This window comes from Octodon degus, unplaced genomic scaffold, assembly GCF_000260255.1.
Source record: "Octodon degus isolate 3935 unplaced genomic scaffold, OctDeg1.0 scaffold00031, whole genome shotgun sequence".
Lineage (NCBI taxonomy): Eukaryota > Metazoa > Chordata > Mammalia > Rodentia > Octodontidae > Octodon > Octodon degus.
This window is the reverse complement of record NW_004524607.1, coordinates 4,793,551-4,811,261: the sequence shown is the minus strand read 5'-3', so window position 1 is coordinate 4,811,261 and position 17,711 is coordinate 4,793,551. Positions and strand designations below refer to the sequence as shown.

Sequence of the window (17,711 nt, the reverse complement as noted above, 5' to 3'; positions counted from 1 at the left end):
AGGTTTGTACCTATGTTATTTGCTTATTATTTCTTACCTATATCTTGTAATATGAGAAACTACTTTGGCAAGAACAATATACAATGTACTAACCATTGTTACTCTCCTAAAATCTTATTTTGAGATCTTGTACCACTGTTTTTATTTTTTTTTCTCTTTAAAATAAAAATCTGATGTCAATGAAAAATAAAATAAAATAATTTAAAAAAGAATATCCATTGTATGAGGATGAAATGACGAGTGACTGGCAGCCAAGACAACTTTTGGATGGAGGCTGGTTACCAGAAATGCAAGGCATGATTAGACCTGCGACTTTCAGCCTCATCTTCCAACCTCTGGGAAGATAAGCCAAGGCTGAGTTGATCACCTATAGCCAGTGACTTCATCAGTTATACCTACTTAATGAAGTCTGCCTAATACAACAGAGTTCTGGTGATTTTCATGATAGCTGAGCTTGTGAGGTTCTGGGAGCGTGGGTTACTTGAAGAGGTCAGGGAAGGTCTGCCCTTCTTCTTGCCCATGTTGCCCTGTTTGTCTCTTCCATTTGGCTGTTCACCTTTAGCCTTTGTAATATACTTTATAATAATGCTGACATGTATTTCCCTGAATTCTGTGAGCCAATCCAGCAAGTTAGCTGGACCCAAGGTTGGGGTTTAGGGAGTTTTGGTTCATAACCAGTCAGAAGCACAAGTAACAACCTGAGGCTTATGATGGGCATCTAAAGTGGGGGCAGTTTTGTGGACTAATCCCCTAAACTGTGGGATTCGATGTTAACTAAATAATTTCAAAATTGAATTGATTTGGTACACAACCAGTTGTTCAGTGGATAATTGATTTCTGGGAGTACAGAAAGAAATCTGCTGATTCTCCATCGTCTTTCTCAGGTACCTTTCAATGTCAGCTCAAGACTATTTCCTGGAAACCCATTTTCTTATTGGAAAAATGACAAATAATTTGGGGTTTTGCATAACAGAAAAGCTGTTTATTTCCTTTTTTCTTTTGATTTGTATTTTTCCAGGTGCCACTCATTTCTATGTTCAGAGTTGCTGTTAGGATACGTCATGCCATTCTAAATCTTAACCTCTGCTGTGACATTTTCCTCTATAGAATAGTCTTTACATATCTGACTGCCAAATATTTCTCAGTGATGTATCAATGTAGATATTTTCTTGATAGTTGGATATTCATGGGTTCATTCAGTCTTGAGTTTTAAAATGTTATTTCTTTGGTAATTTCATACCATAGCTTAGTCGTTTGTTACTTTCTAGATAGGTCATGCTAGTTTTTTCTTTTGTATTTTATATTTCTACCTTTTGGTTCTACAATTCTGTTTTATCATTCTTATGATCATGTATTCTCCCATTCTCTGAACAAAAGAACATCCTGTTTCCAGGATCTTACTTAATGTTATGGTTTAGATCTTGAGTATTCCATAAAGGCCTTTGTGATAAAGGCATGGTCCCTGGATAATGGCATTATTGGGATTTGATGGAAACCGTAGGAGGTATGGCCTCATAGATTTTTTTCTTCAGTAATTTGGCAAACACTAGCCTATATTTTCAATTTATTTATTTATTTATTATTTTTCTCTTTATATTCTTTTTAAAAATAATTTCATTGAGAAACAAATAGCAATGAGACAGTTTCAAAACCGATTAGTAGAATAGTTTCAATAATTAATACATTGCATATTGTTGTCTTCTTAGTGGCTATTCATAGTACAAGATGCAGACAGGATATCCTGTTCACAAACACTATTAATGCAAATCTTTCTGTTCCTTGAATTAAAGTAGCTGTATATCTATCCTATTTTGAATATATCGATACAAAATGGTCCTTCATTTTTATCCCCCCCTTTTTTTTGTTTAGTTTTGTCAGAAATGGGTATTCCATTGTCATTTAAATATTACCTGCTTCTATACATACTGTGCAAGACCTCAGTGAAGTTCCTTAGGAGCTCTTACAGCAAGATTCCTTAGGCAGCTAAAAAGGGGCTTCAGGGATCTAGAAGTCAGCAAAAGAGAGCTAGCTATACTTGGAAATTAGTAGAATAAATATGTTTGTCCAATTTTTGTGTGTCTGATTGGACTTATGGAAAATGATTTCATCCATCAATTTATTTACCTTGAAAACAACTTGGTAATGTGGAACTATTAATCTTTCAACATTTATTTTTTAAAATTTTTATTTATTTATTTATTTATTTACAGAACTGGGAATTGAACTCAGAGCCTTATGCTTGCTAGGCAAACACTTAGTCTACTGAGCCATCTCCCCTGCCCCTCAACATTTATTAACAGTCAGAATTTTAAGAATTAATTTGAAAGATGTTACACAAATACAAAATCTTACCAGCACCTATGTGATGGGATGTAAATATAATCTCCATGATAAGTAAGGACCCTTAGGCCTCTTAAATACCACAAATCTTGGGCCAAGAGAGTTCAATTCTCTCTCTTGCCCAAATGACTAGACCTGCAGGGGCAAGAGGCAGTCTAGTACCAAAAATTAAAAATGAAACATTTCAGGGCAGGGAAGATAGCTTGGTGGTCTAAGCATCTTGGTAAGCGCAAGGACCTATGTTCAATTCCTGGTACCATATGCCATGCTGGCCCTGTGCTTTACTGGCCACTGAAACTGTGCAATCCCAGTTGAATCTGAGCTGTATAGCAAGACCCTGTACCAAATCAATCAATCAATCAATCAATCAATCAATCAATCAATCTTTTTAAAAAAGAGAAAAAAATTAAGCATTTCAATATCCACTGCAAAGTATGTCTGAATTCAAATTTTTGCCAAATGACAACAACCCAGGTTTTGTTCCCAGTCTTCAGAATAGTTATTATGGTATGTCTATTTTTCTTGAAATTATATTTGTAATAATTAAACATTAAAAACAATGTTCACAGCACAAAAGCATCTATATATAAACTATAGATTATCATCAGGTCATTAAAATGTATGCAGTACTTAAGATTGTAAGATCCAAAATGTCTAGCATTCTTTGATCGGTATTATATTTAAAGCTATATGAGAAATTTAAAAAAATCAGAAAGCAATGGTACTCAAATGTTAATACTAATTGTGTTTTAGAATAAGATTATAGCTAACTTTTCCTCTTCTAAATTTTATCTTCATTTTCTAAATTTGTTATAATGAAATTTTATTTTCTTTGAGAATGGAAAAATAATTTATATTAGCATGTGATATAATTTACTAAATGAAGTTACAATTAGAATATCTATTGGTGAAATTAAGTCTTTAAATTCTGTACTTATCTTTCTAAAGATACATTGGAAGCAATAAACTTTCTAAGGTCCCCCGCTACATTCTGACATGGAACAAAGTTGTATAAGGTCCACCTTGAAGGATGGTGGAATGGGGTGAATAATTTTATATAATTATAAAATCCTATACATCTTAGTATAGTATATTAAACAAAGAACAAAAGTAAGAAAGATCTTTAAATTTGAGACAATAACTCAATCTTACTGTCTTTGAAAGCTTATCATGAGAACGATATCCTCAGAAAACTAGGAACTAGTACGTGTTCCAACTCACACTGCCCTGCATTTTTCTCTTGGTATTTTCTCATTTGTAGTCTACCAAGTAAATGGAAAAACAGACCCAGTGGTTACAGATTTCTTGTTCCTCCACAGAGGTGTCCAGTGGAGGGAAAGAAATGACCCCCACACCTTGTGGGGAAAAGAAAATCCTGGGAAAGGAATCTCTTGTATTTTTCTGAATTAAAAAATTCCTAAGATTTCCAAGCAAATCCCCTCAGGATTTATCCTGAGACCCTATACCTCAGTTCGACCTTATCAGATACAAAAGCTACAAGTCTTGTAACATAGGTCTTGCTTTATCTTGATCTTAACATCCAGCAGAAAAGTATATAAATGAAGTATCAGAAGTAAAGCCAAGTTGTTATGTTGAGCTATAGGGGACTCAGGTCAACAACTTCTGACATTGCCAGTCAAGTGAAAGACCCAATACTATATGAATTACTGGACTATTTTGGAATATTTTGCTGAGTTCACACACCTCTAATATTTAAATGATGGAACTAAACAAAAAAGGGGGATACAGATGAATGACCATTTTGTATCTGTGTGTTCAAAATGGTTAGGAGAGGTATATAGCTACATTCTCTTAGTTCAATGAATAGAGGGATTTATTCTAATAGTGTTTGTAAATAGAATATCATGTCTGCATCTTGTACAACAAATAACCACTAGGAAGACAGTATGCAATGTGTTGATTATTGAAACTGTCCTACCAATTTGATTTGAAACTGCCTCATTTCTATTTCTCAACAAAATTATGAAAAAAAATTCCAAACAAAGAGACAAGTGTAGTTGGTTTAGAATGTCGCCATCAAAGGAAAAGAGGATTAGATTATAATGAATGATTTCCCAGTGAGAGAGTCCAACAACTTAAATGGAAGAGTAATTCTTTCAGATTTCAGGAAGAGCCTCTCTGCTATTGATAACATTACATGACAGTAATACTTTCCTATAACCTCTTGCTCCTTCCTGCACACTGTGAAAGCCCCTAGATGGCAAAGTCAGAGACTGTTCTGATGAATACTGGTACAACTGACACAAAACCATGACACGGGGCTCACTGTTATTTGTTTGTTTGTTTGTTTGTTTTTGTTTTGTTTTGGTACCGGAGGTGAAACTCAGAACTTTGTGCTTCTCAGGCAGGCGCATATATGCGACTCACTTCTATGAATAGCCACTGAGAAGACAACAATAAGCAATGTATTAGTTATTGAAACTGTCTTACTCATTGGTTTTGAAACTCTCTGTACTATTTGTTTTTCAATAAAATTATTATTATTTTTTTTAAAAAAAGAAACATCAAATCATTTGGCTCCAGCTCAACTTCTTGTAGTAGGCAGACTCTGGTAGATATTTATCATTTAACCGAGAGGCACGGGGTTTGGTAGATAGATTGGAAGGTGGAGAGTTTGGGGAGGATGGAGAGTGAATCATGGGGATTAGCTGTACATATTATTTCATTCAGAGTAGTCTCTTCCTTAATTCCCATGATTTACCCCTGTGGATTTTCCACAGTTAAGCAATAAGTAGCCACTGTAAGCTGCCACTTAATACGATTAGTTCCTCATGTCAGGAACAGAAAGGGAAGTTAGTCTTTTGTTTTTGCTTTCTGATTGATGCATATGGTCACCATACTAGAAAGAATTTCAGATTCATAGTTAGATAAATGGGATTCTTCTCTCATACATGTAAATCAAAACAGTAAGAGTTTTCATGTCCAAGCCCTTGTTGTTGAATCAAGAGAGTTTGCCAAAGGCCATATGGAGCTTGGGGTATGAGCCAAGATGGTAAGCATAATGGTTACAATTTGGTTGTCTAGGACTATTGCCTTAAATAAGGTCTTTTTAAAACTTGTCTTTACAGTATGATAATATGCACAAACAAGAACTTTTTGTGACAAGTTGACTTCTGCTCAGAAGACATTTTAAAACTAGAAAATGTTTTAGGACCTTACGTAGATTGTCTATCTAGTCATCTTCAGGTGTACTACATAAATCAAATGGTATGTTTCTTAAGCATTGACTTCTGAGCCATACCTAATGAGATTAATTATTGCTTAATACATTATATTAATACATAAATTATGCCTAATACATTAATTGATGAAAAACTACATTTGTGTAGGTTATGCTATAAATCATGTTAATGGACTAGCAAGAAGAGGGCAATTCATTCATATAAATATATAAGCTGAATCTGGAGATTGCTGAAATTGGACTGCTAAAAATTGCTGACAGGCTCTGGCAAGGCCTATTTCTTCTCCAGTGGCAAAGACCACAGTTTATGAAGAGCAGACATATTTGCACATTTGCTTTTTACTCTCTGCTTTCTCCTTTGGAATAGGAAAGGAAGACTTTGGGGAAGCTACATTAAGCCTCCCTGCTGCTGGATAATGGGGATCTCAGAATAGAGGTAGAGTCTTTAGGAACAGAAAAGCACATGAAGCTGGGTGAAATCTTGGTGTGATCTGGCTGGTGCTCTATTTGAAGAAGCAAGAAATGGCGTTCTAGGTCAATCAGAATTGTCTCTTACTATGATAAAATGTGAAGACTGTGGTAACTTCTATACAAATGTATTAATAAATTTACATGGAACCTTTTTGTTGCTGATGTTGTTTTGCTTCTAAGACTAAGTCTAGAGATCCCTATCTCTGAGTTAGATTGTAATCAGAAGCCAGGTTGCTTACTGATTGTGAGATATCGTAGCCACAGAGATCTGTAAAGAACAAAAATCAGTCTGATTGCTAATTCTTAGGAGGAAGGAGCCCCAGCCTTTTGCAGAGTATGGGATCAGAATAACCATGTTAGTTGTAGCAGTCTTTTTTTTTATTTAGGGAAGGGTCTACAGGGTGTTCAGGGTCTCATTACTAGATCAGACTGGTAGTGATCCACCTGTTTACAGCCTCCCAAGAGTTGGGATTACAGGTGTGCACCACCATGTCCAGTCTCAATAGCCATCTCAGTTTGCCCCGGTGGCAGGCCAGCACAGCACACCCAGGGATCGAGCCCCTGGCCCCTGTGCCTACTTATAGGTGCTTTAATCCACTGAGCTATTTGGCCAGCCCTGACATGTAGCTGTCTTTTAATGGGTACAAGCTAAGCGAGCCTACCATGTCTATATGGTGATGGCAGTGACTTTGTCATTATAGCTGGAAATTATGAAAGTCTTGACTTAAATGGCTGAAATTATCCCTACTGTGGTACTGTCCTTGACATCAGATATATAGTGCTCACACACAGTGGACATCTCCTCTTCGGGCCTGCTTAGATGGATTCTCCTAAAACTTGTCACTGTACTTCCCTTTAACCATACTTTTCTTATCTATTTTCTTTTGTTATGGGAAGATAGAATGGCATGAGGCTTAAGGGAAAGATTATAAAAAGGGAAAAATGCAGGCATAATTTTAGAGAGGAAAAAAATTGCTTAATGTTTATACTATGTAGCAAATATGTTTATGAGTATAATCCTTTCTCAGTTAATTCTTTTTTCCCTCTTATTCTTGCAGTACTGAGATTGAGTCCAAGGGCACTGCAGTGAGCTACATATCCAGATCTTAAAAATATTTTCTTATAAATTTAGAGACAGCATTTTGCTAAGTCACTAAGTTGCCTGGGTGGAACTTGACCTTGCGATCTTACCTAGGCCTCTCAGTCCCTCAGCACCAACATGCTTGGCTTGTGATTTAATCCTTCTGACCATACTGTTAATTTCATAGATGAAGAAAGAGAGCTTAGTAGAGATTTTTCCATAGGACATATAGACCTAGATTTTGAACCTAGATGTTTTTGCTTTAAAAAATGCCTTTCTCACTCTACCATCTCTGCTTTATCCTTACTGAGTTCCTCTTTAATAGTGTCTCAATAATCCCTGTTGAGTGTTTTCTGTCTCAAGACTGCCCTAAGGATGCAGCAGGAAATGGTTATGACACCGTGTGCTTACTGCTATAACAGAGGACAGTGAGAAATTGAGGAATGCAGACAAGTTAACAGTTCTGCCCGGCAGGGAACACAAAGGATCATGTGGCCTGGGAAAACCACAGAGAAGGAGTGACATTTAAGTCTACCCTTTAGAGAAAGGGTTGTGGGGACATACATTGAGAACATAGAACGAGAAAAAGAAGAAATGCTTTAGAACCAGGGAGTGAGAATGTAAAAAGCAAATATTAAAAAGCTCACCTGTTTTTATGGCTTTTTATGATGCAGCCCCTGCAAATATAAAGGGTCTCTGATGATATGCAGTAAGAGAATAGGAGTCTCCAAGCAGGGGAAGCCGGATGAGAGAAGTAGAGCTGTAAAATGTGTTGATGGGGTGAATATGCCTCTACGAGGGACACTTACCCTAACAGTTCTCAGAGCCTAGCTTCCTAGGGGCCTGGGATCATAGTAGAAAAGAGGAGCTTCTAGAAGAAAACTAGGTAGAGAAAGGGCTTAGTCACCAACAGTAAGCCTTATTTTAAAATTCTGCAAGAACCTGGTGAGCTTCTGTGTCTTTGCTTGGGAGCCAACTGAAATGGACTCTGTCAGTAAGATAATACCAGGCTGAGACACTCAGCTGGAAAGAGAGGAGTGTGTTCTTTAAAAGTTGGTTGGGTAAAGGGAAGGACAGCAGTGACTTGCAGAAATTCATTCTTTGTGATAAGTGTTGGGAAAACTGTTTAAGTTGGAGGAAGAGAGTTTTTGCTTAAGATGGTAAAGGCCATATTTGGAATCATATCACTTTCCCTTCCCATAAGGCCATAAGGGGGAGCTATGGGTGCCCCTGAAGAGTCATCCAAAGCTTCTTCTTTTTTGGACTGTGCACATCAATAATGTCTGCCCTAGCAGGTGTTATGTCTGTTAGTAGGGAAGAGTGAACCTTCTTTCAGTCATTTCCCCAAATATAGTCATGAGTAGCTATGCGCATTTTGGACTCTGTCCTCTGATAGAAGTTTATCAAGGTGGTTCCGCCTCTTCTGAGCTGTGTGGACAAGTTCATGCACTAAACCAACCCTCATTTTCCTCACTTGTCAGATGAGAATGATGTCTGTTACCTCAGAAGGTCTATGTGAAGCTCAAACCAAAGGAAGAGAGCAGAATTGATGGGACACTTACAGTGTACCACCAGCTGCTACTCTTCCTAAGTGCTGTGCTTTCAGTTGCTCATTTTTCTTGTTGTTTCTGTTTTATTCTGAGATAGGGTCTTGCAATATAGTTCAAGCTAGTCCTTCATTCATTAGGTAGTCCAGGCTTGCCTCAGACTTGTAGCAATCCTCCTGCCTCTGCCTCCAGAGTTCTGGAGCTGCCATTGCTGGCTACTTATTTAATTTTTGAAACAGTGACAAAAACATAGGTGATATCATTATCTCCACTTAACAGATGGGAAAGCTCAGGGCCAGATATATTAAATATGTTTTCCGAAGTCACATAAGCATGTAAAAGCTAGGATTTGAACTCAGAATTTAGGGTTTCCAAGATCAACACTATTCTGCTACCCTGCATTACTGCCTCTGAAGGAATATGGGGAAAACCCTAGCTGGACCCATTGGCAGTTAGCTATAGTCATAAAATGAAGATTAGCTGGTAAAGAAATGCCGGATTTTATTTGAGCATGGTGTTTAGCTTATTCTTCACTATTAGAGTTTGGAAATCTGATCCTGCCTCAATGATATATTAACAGATACTCACTTTCTTCTCTAATTTAATTGCATAAATACAGTTAAAAATATTTATTTCTTCCCTGACCTGGACAAGTACGAAGGAAAGACAATCCTTTTGAATCACTGTTTTCAAACACATTCATTCCAACCTCACAAAACATTGTCTTTCTCTCACGAACACATTGTTCTACCATGTTCTCACCAAACTTTTTGAAGGCATTCCCATAGTTCAAACAAATCAAACATGTCAGCATCCTCTGTGGCAACAGGCACGTCTCTGGCTATTTCTTGGAGTGCATTTTTCACACAGAGGCAAGTCCATTCTGATTTTATTAGCCATTGTCCTTAAAAGTGATGTTATAAAATTCAAAGAAAATCTTGATTCTGACTGTCATGTATGCTCCTTTTCCATCCTCAGAATTTCTGTCAAAGGCCCCAAGAGTGAAAGAAGAAGACTGCCTTTAGTTCAAAACCTACTGACACTGTTTCCATCCTGTGAAAAACTAGAATGGGAAAATTCAACAAGTGTGTCAGGTCTTCCCTAATGTGTCTGTGATGGCCTGCAAAGTGTGCAGTCAGGCCCTTGGTAAAACCCTCAGCAGGGAACGTCTCCAGCTAAGCTCCAGTCTGCTAGCTCTCTCTTGAAACTTGTGCTTAAAGAATTGGTCCTTAGCCTGTTTGCATCTCCATGTCAGCCGGGGATACACATCATTCTCAATATAGGGATTTTCAGTTTTGTCTCTCATATTTCCTTTGCAATAGAAATTTTATTAACATTCATAAATAACGTTTTCTGCATACTGTCATCTATCTCTCTTCCACCTAACTTATCCCAGATTTTTCCAGGGATTGTCTGAAAATGACTCACATTATTACTGAACAATTTCTACATTGTTCTTACTGGTTTCTAAATAGAATCTTGCCTTTGGTAAGCAAATGATAGGAATTTGTCCTTATTCACTCCTACTAAACAAACAAGTAAAAAAAAAATAAAACAGTTCTTGACATCCATAATCAGATATTTGCTTTAGAATATCACTGCCTAGGAAATGAAATTGTTCTGCATATTCTGCAGAAATTTAAGAGCCTTTTGGGGCAAGTAAAATAGTTACTATCCCATTAAGACTGGCTACTTCAACCTCAGCACTACTGACCACTGGGGCTAGGGATAATTCTTTGTTATGGATGCTGACCTGTATATCAGAGGACGTTTATTACTATCTAGTTCTACTTACCAGATGCTAGTAGGACCCTCATCCCCCCATTTGTAACAATTGAAGATGTCCATATTTGTCAAACGTTCTTAGCTGATAGGTGTGGCAGTTGGGAATTGTCCCCTGTGAGAACAACTGTATTTAAGATATAATGAAATTGAGGCCTGAAGAATTTGAATAACTCTTCTGAGATCTGTAGTGACATGGAGAGGGCTGCAAAGCATTTCTGATGATGAATGTTCACCTGCTTGCTACCCTGCACCACCACCCTACCCAGTGATCTTCTTGTTTTCTCCTTTGCTATCTAATAGCTTTGTCCAATGGACATCTGCCATTTATGTGGTATGTACACACTTGCCTGTGTTCATGTCCAGTAACTCTCTGTTCATGTTTCACAACACTCTGGAACTAACTAACCCTTCGTACAGGGATTGTAGAAAAGAAAAACGGCATCTGTGTCATCACAGTGGCTGTCTCTAAGCCCACTGGTGCTTTGGTGCTTTTGTATTGAGCTCTGAGCTTGGAGTAACATGAGTTCAGACTGGGAGTCCCCTATGTAGGTGACCTTCTTTTCCTTACAGAGCTCATCAGCCTACAACTTGAATCATTTCTGTCTACAGTGTGTCATGTGTCTAGAATAAGCAGACTATGCAAGTTTCTAAGGGATAAATAAATAATGTGACAAAGCCCCAAAGTGCCTCTCACCCATGAGCTGTTGTGAAATACAGATGACACCTAGAGCTACAACTAGCCACATGGGTCTTCGTTTTCCTGCCTGTCCTATAGTCGTTATCAAATTCTCCAAACACCCATTCAGCCACTTCTATCGGGAGCCATTGAGCCCCCAGAAAGGTGTGAGGATGTTCATAGATTTTAACGCTACTTTATTTTCTCCTGACTGTTGACATAAACTCTTCCATGCTCAGCAACATTTTCTTCATTACTTCATAAACACAAGAATATTTATTACCATGGGGGGAAAATACTCTTCTGTTCACATGACTACAGCTGAGAAAAGTGATAATAAACCTGAGAGATTAACAGGACTCAGGAGAGAGCACTTGGGGACAGCAAAGTAGCATCTGTGAAATGTTAAAACCACTGTCATCTGATGAAGAAGAATGTCAGAGAATTGTGTAAGGATATTTTGTTAGCAACAAATAGTCAAGGAGAGTCTTAGATTAGTGTGTAATTAACATTTGTATGCCATTTACACCATGATAGTTTGTACACAGTGGTAGTAGTAGATATCAAATCATTTGTGCACACATACACAGGGCTCAAATGCTCAGAAAAGTGAATATTCACTGAATATTCATTCAGATCTGATGTAAAACTCAACTGGCTAATCTTGTCCCCACTTCTCTACAAAGAATAGTTGAACTTTTACTCAGATTGCAGATGACTCTTCTCTGTCTCTAGGTACATTGTCCCTCTAGCATCTACACCTCCTACCCTCTTCAGTTACCTGATTTTGTTCCCATAGTGAATAGTAAAGTGTATGAATTAGTAGATGATCAATAAATGATGGCTGAATGAATACAGGTTGGACAAGATGAAAAGTGTTTCTGTTTCATTTAACCAAGCAGGCTCTGTTTTAGCACAGGGGACTAGAAACATCTTAAAGGAATGCACCTGGGGAGATAGCTCAGTGGCATAAGTGCCTGCCTGGCAAGCACAAGGTCCTGAGTTTGATTTCAGGTACCCTAAGAATTGCTGCCCTTTCTTCTCAGTGATCTGAAGTGCCCATCTTGGTACCTTATTACTCATTTATTCGATTACTTGTCAGCCATTTGTGGGACTCTGAACAAGGAAAAAACCCCATAAACCAGGGATTGCAGTGTGATTTCATTCATGTCTCAATACAATGATTCTGACCTACCCTCTCATCCATATGCAATTTCCAGGTTCCATAAGCTGGTACAAAGTGAGAGTTGCTGTGGTAGCATTGCATGTGGGCATAGTATGGACAAGTCTCAGAGCTGGCAGGAAGGGTAGTGAGAGGGAAGCCCGCAGCAGGTGGCATGGCTAGACAGGGGTGACAGTGGTATAGATATCATGGGAGAGGTAAAGGAGTGTCTGTTTAACCCATACCTTGCCATACTTAGTATTGCATAGATATTCACTTAACTTAGTATCTGAAGTGGCCTTAACTCAAGCTGCTGGAGGGATTAGGGAGAAGGGGGCAGGAGGAACTGGAAGGAGGAAGGCACAGTGTAGACCAAACACAGAAGCTGGTGAGGACAAACAGCTTGCCTTTGAGTCACAGGAATCCTCTGAGTATCAAATGTAGATGTCAAATTATGCATCCATTTATAAGTGGAGTGCAAGCCTTGAGAGGAAAGGGGGTTCAGGGAGAAGTTGAAGGAGGCTTTCTGTCTGAGAAGCAATCAGGGGTGGAAAACTCTATGCTCCACTATTTGCTGGGGAAAGGTCACAGGTGTCCTGGATCACACATGCCAGGATTTCAAGGTAGTTTTAAATAGCTTTCTCTTTCTCTCTTGGACTTTTAAATTGATTTCAAAGTTAATGTTGACTAACTAGTTGCTATGATTGGACTTAGTATTCAGTTAGGGTTGAAGTATTATAATTTCTATGCAAATAATTAAAATATTTCCAACAGTTTATGACTTATACATTTCCAGTCATAAATGAAAGGAATTAAGGTGACTGTGGAGGCCTGTGATCTTGGTGTAATTCTAGTGCTGCAGAGTTATGACCAATAGCCTTCTGGAGAAGCCCTGATGTCCCCAGGTCATTACAGACCTTCAGGATGTGCCATAAATAGAGCTACATCTGTTTAGATTCAAGTTTATTACTTTATATTGAGTAACATTTTGTCAATTACAGTTTGTTAAATAAATGTACCTAGAGGGCTGGCATAATAGCTCAGCAGACTAAGCGCCTGCTTAGGCAAGCACAGGGACTGGGTCCTATCCTTAGTACCACATCCCCGGGCTTGCTGAGCTGGCCACTGCATCCAGGCATGGGTGCATGGCTGTAATCACAGCACTGGTGAGGCTGAAGATAGGAGGATCACTATGAGTCCAAGCTTCATAGTGAGACCCCATACCAAACACATTAAATAAATAAATAAACCTGAAAGATTTGGGAATAGATTTTAATAGGTGGAAGTTGGATGGAGAACAAAAGGTTGAGGGTGAAGAAGGCACAGATTTCATACAATTTCATATCAGACTAATGCAGATTAATTCATTTTGCTGATTATTTTCAGAGAATGTACTTCATGCAACATGTGGGGCCTTATTCTTGAGTCATCAGGCTGCACTGCACACTAGCTGCATCACCAGGAAGAGTTCCCACCTTCAAGTAATATTAAAATGGATTTGTAAGTGAGCAGGAGGATGAGTGAGCTCAGTATAGGACACAGAGTGTAGGCAGCATGGGGGCCTTGGGGAGAAAGAGCTCATTTCAGAAACCTGTGGTGACAACCGTTCTGCCAGCCTGAATATGTGAGCATTGCAAAGTTACCCAGGGTGAGCAGGGTGATTGTTAGAGATCGGTTGTAAAGGTCAGGTGAGGTATATAATGTTAAAGAATTTAAAATAGATATAGAAGGTGTATAAATGATGTGCATCATTTAATTATTGACAGACTCCGAACCAAAATCAAAGCTATTTGATTTAACTGTCAAGCCCTCCATTCTGTGAGCCTTTTTTTTTTTTTTTTTCAGAACCTGGGATTGAACTCAGGCCCTTGCATTTGTCAGGCAAACACTTATTCTACTGAGCTATCTCCCCAGCCCCATCTGTGAGCCTTTCTTATACCTCTTTGCCCAAGAATTGGCTTCATTGGAGAAATATGTGTGCTTGCTGTAGGCAGCTGCAAACGTCTCTGGATTTATAGAAGAGGTGGAATAAGGACACTAATAAGTGCTGGTGGAAAATCCTAAATTGTATGAGTCTAATACAGTTCCTGAGAATCTGAAGATTCCTGGCACCTCTTTGAAAACTGGCTCACACCCTGTGTTTTAAGTTGAATGGTATATCACATATTATTTCAGTGGACTGGCCTTATGTTTCCAGTCCCAGTTTAAAACTGGAAGGTCTTAAGGCATTCAGGAGGACTTACCTTTTTCCTATGAGATAGATGTACTCAGGTCTTGCTTGAATGGAATTACACATTGAAGAATTAAAGTAATCATGGACTGAGAGATTGAAGCATTGAATTTTGGCAGGGAATCCATAATAGGAAATCCCCCTCCCACCCAAAAAAGGTACTATTAACAGACTAAAAATTCTTCCTAAGAATTTTGGACAACTTTGTATTTGTTCTACTCTTGAATTCATTATTCACATTTTTGTTATGGCTGAAAATTGACAAAGGTCAGAGGAAAGGCTCTTTGGCATTCCCTTGTTCTGGAAATCAAAAGAAAGGTAGATGTTTATTGACTATGCTGATGATTTTGTATGTATGTATTGGCTGCTGTTGGAATTTTGTAACTTCAGACAAATCTGAGAACAAGGACGTTTTCTAGGCAGGTAGTATATTTTGTTCAGGGCCACTAGGAGGTGTGTGGTACAAAAAGAAGCTGTAGCTCTTGTCTGACTTTGTAAATGCACCTACTGTGAAAATATGAGGAGACTACATAGAACCAGTTTTACTCAGTGAGGAGAAAAGGTCCACCACAGAAGCCAAACCAGACTTCACACCTGAGTAGATTCCTATAACAAAACCACTCTGAAACTGCATGCAAGGATTAGTTAGGATTGCGACAGGGGCCATCTGTCTGTTGTTCCTCTTTGTTAGGATTGGTAGAGGTCCTGTTCAAGTGCTGTCTCCTCTTATCATCCTTTACTTTTATGGCTTCTTCAGGAAAGCCCAGGCCTCCAAGGTAGCCTTCCATCCTCATCAGAGATTATAAAGGAATCTTAGAGGCAGAAAACATTTGTTTAGCTTTGTCATTTTATGACGCCGGTGCTCACTTACCCTCCTACGCATTCACATTTGCTGCCTCCTGAAAGCTTTTGCCAACATTAAACAACCGTCTTTTAATGTGGCTTTGGCTGAACTTGTCGCTTAGGAAGTCATTGTGCCAGGGCATCCTATCTTAGCCTCTGTGGCCACTTCAGAGAACGGAACTCATCCACTCCAGCCATGTTCAAAGGACCCTGTGCATCACACCATGTGGCCTGAGGGCCAAAACTGCTTTTTGGGGACAGTTTGGCTGTTCAAGAGGCCAGGCTTGTCCTCTGTAGAGGTAGCTGTGCTGTGCTTTCAAAAGCAGGTATCCAGACAAGCATAACACCCTGGATATGTACCTAGTATTTTCCAGATGGCCATCTGGGAAATGGTAGAACCTGTTCCAGCAGTAGGTCTGATTAAAGGGATTGTGGAAAGTGTACAGTCATTTAGTCACCGAGAGGAACTGAATTTTCAGGTGTACATTTTTAAAGGTTTTATTTATTTACTTATTCATTTATTTGGTACAGGGTCTCACTATGCAGTTCAGACTCATAGTGATTTTCCTGTTTCAGCCTCTCCAGAGCGGGGATTATAGGCATGCGCCACCAGACCCAGTTTCAGTGGCCAGCACAGCCCTGGGTTCTGGGGCCCACACAGAACGCGGTCCTGGGGATTGAACCCAGATGTTTGCATTTGCTAGGTAGGCACTTAGACTGCTGTGCTATCTTCCCAGCCTCTAGGTCTACTTTCTAGCAAACTTATTAGCTAATTTATTTACACCAGTGAGATTCTCCAAGGCAATCTAAAATTATAATACACCCTACCATCCCACTTTGTTGAAATGTCACTGATAGATTCTGTGAAGTAGGGACTTGGGAGCATTCTTCAGCTGAGGAAGTTGAGTTATAGAAGTTTATTTGTGGCCTGCAACCAGAAAGTGAGGCAAGAGATAGGTTTTGAAGACTATGACCTTAGCTGTGAAGCTCCTGGGCCAAAGATATAAACTTTCACCTGATAAAGGCCAAGGTGGAGCTATGTAAATGTGTAAGTCAAAGATTAGTATGCAATCCACCTGGGTTATATCATCACAGGGTATAGCTCTCACTGTGTTATTTGTTCTTTCTGTAAATCCAGTCCAAGACTAGCTTCCAAGAATAGCTTCAAAGACCCCCCTCCCAAAACTGAGCATTCTGCTTAGGGCTAGGCAATTTCCAAGGCAGCCAGGCCTTTCTCAGATTATCTAGCTGGTTATGCAGTGATAATTATCAGTGTTCTAACCACTTTTGTATTTCACTCTTTGTGCTCAGTAGGCAGGCAGGCTACTAGAAGTTTAGAAGAAATTGAAAAGCCAGTTTCTAACCTTTTACTCTGTTGCAGTATTTCTCCTAATGTGAAAGAAACCTGGCACTGTTTCAGAAGAGAGAAATAATAGAGTGGGAAACATACATTTTCATGTGACTTTTTTTGTACAAATATCAAAGTCAGGAAAACCAAATGAAATAATTGTTCATTACCTCTAAGAGCCACAAATTAACCTTTTCAGCTCCTTGAACACCATATTGTCTCCCTACTCTTTCCCTGTGGACTGCACAACGATGCCTGCAGCATATGGTCTTGGTACATTAGATTTATGTGTGTTTTAAAGGCACTGAGTCCACCTCACTTTAAAACTCTCTATTTTAGGGGTCAACCTACTATAAAGCTACTTTCAGTTTCACAGTGATCCATCAACGTGAGTTCTGCTCCCTGCTTTCGGGGCTGGGAGAACTGAGTAACAAGGTATTTTTGCTAATGCCCATAAAGCATCAGTGTGGGATTTCCAGCTCAATGCAAGATCACTGAAATGTATTTCCTACTCTAGGTTCTTATCCCTCACATATACACCAGAGCTAAATATGGAGCTTTTGTAATTAAGACCCAAGTTACTATCAATCTGCTCACATGATAGGCAAGAATATTTTGGTTCTTTTGTTACGTGTAACAGAGCCATTGTGTCATTGTGGTCCTCACTTTGTTATTCCAAGAAAAGCATCTAGTGATAGTCATTTATAATATTATAACAGAAGAAATCAATACCTTTTCTGGGTGTGTATAAGAGAATGAGAGAGAGAGAGAGAGAGAGAGAGAGAGAGAGAGAGAGAGAGAGAGACAGAGACAGAGAGACAGAGAGACAGAGACAGAGACAGACAGAGAGAGCAATATGCTGGCTGGCCTGTCTTCTCTATGGGTGATGACCATTGTCAGGGCCTGAGCATGGTGCTTCGAATTAGTTTTCTCTAAGAGCTCAACATGCCTGAAGCTCTGCAGTGACCCAATTGTCCCCTCCGAATGTGGAGTTGCAGTCCTTTCTTTCTGTGACTTTCTCCTTTC

At 38.9% G+C, this 17,711-nt stretch overlaps 1 protein-coding gene across 1 annotated transcript in view; it reads left to right on the top strand.

The window, feature by feature from the left end:
- The window catches only part of Sugct (succinyl-CoA:glutarate-CoA transferase), an 808,498-nt gene that overhangs the window by 622,802 nt on the left and 167,985 nt on the right, over positions 1–17,711 (top strand). The window lies entirely within an intron of this gene.